Here is a 1,266-nt window from a genome sequence, read left to right on the forward strand (position 1 = left end):
CTTCACACAGTGTACAAACATCCTAAAAATAATCACAACATTTTCAAAGGTGGGTAGCACTATAGGAATGAAAACCAGGGTTGTCCTATGACTTTGACATGTATGTGCACACACCACACATGCATGCACACTTGTACACACATCTGCACCCATGAACTCATACACACATTAACATGCATGTGCATGCACACACACACACACACACACACACACACACACGCCTGCTTAAATAAAGGTCATTTTAACAGTGAATTTGGAACAGTAGAAGAAAGAAACACTCATTTAAGAGGCAGGGGAAATGGGTTGTGTTGAGGAGTGACATGTGATATGTTTCTGAATGTTCCAGAGGACAGAAGAAACCTAGAGAGATGAGATTAAAAAAATCATTACAGAATAAAATATGATTAAAAAAGAAAAAGGAGTTTCCTTTCTGTCACTTCCATGCCATCTAGACTGAGGAAGACCCAGAAACTCTGGGGCTACGTGAACTACAGTCATGGCAGCATTAGTAAGCATTGTAAGTACCCTGGAGGCCCTGGGAATGCTGTAGACATGCATCACCAACCTCACTAGATATCATTCAGGTGACTTTGGGAAAGTTGGTATGAAGCATTCCCACTTAAAGAGGAACCAGAGCTTCTGCCCACCTCTCAACCTGGATAAATTGTGGACATTGGTGAGTAAGCAGACACAGGTTAGTGTTGCCAAAAACAAGACTGGAAATGCTCCCATCATTGATGTTGTGTGATCGAGCTACTGCAAAATTCGGGGGAATGGAAAGTCCCTAAGGAGCCTGTCATAGTGAAGGTCTATTTCTTCAGCAGAAGAGCTGAAGAGAAGATTAAGGATGTTTGGAGGTATCTGTGTCCTGGTGGCTTTAAGCCATCCAGGGAGGTTCATTAAATGATAACATTTTCAAAAAGAAAAGGAAAAAAGAGATAAGGAACCATTTATACAACCAAGGAAGGCTCTACTTAGAGAGTATATTCCTAGTTTTTATTAAGTAAGTTTGCTAAATCGCATGTATGTATAGAATGCATTGATTATGATCACCCCTACTCTATCTTACCTCCATCTCACCACTGATAACTATCTCTTCTCTCTAAAAATCCTTTTCTTTCATTCATAATGTTTTCATTTGTTCTGTGACTCACTGAGTTTAACCATGACTCATATAACCATTGCTTTGAAATTATCCCTTAGAGCCTGGTAAGTTCAGCAGTGGATGCAAACTGAAGACAATACTGCCCATACCTCAGAACTTAT

The 1,266-nt window shown here is 40.0% G+C and overlaps 1 pseudogene; it reads left to right on the plus strand.

Moving 5' to 3' along the window:
* The first annotated feature begins 441 nt into the window (after positions 1-441).
* On the plus strand, positions 442-907 carry LOC128109563 (60S ribosomal protein L27a-like; annotated as a pseudogene).
* The last annotated feature ends 359 nt before the right edge of the window (positions 908-1,266 follow it).

The sequence above is a fragment of the Peromyscus californicus genome, unplaced genomic scaffold (assembly GCF_007827085.1).
Source record: "Peromyscus californicus insignis strain IS unplaced genomic scaffold, ASM782708v3 Scaffold_14__1_contigs__length_90479793_seg_2, whole genome shotgun sequence".
In the NCBI taxonomy this organism is placed as follows: Eukaryota; Metazoa; Chordata; class Mammalia; order Rodentia; family Cricetidae; genus Peromyscus; species Peromyscus californicus.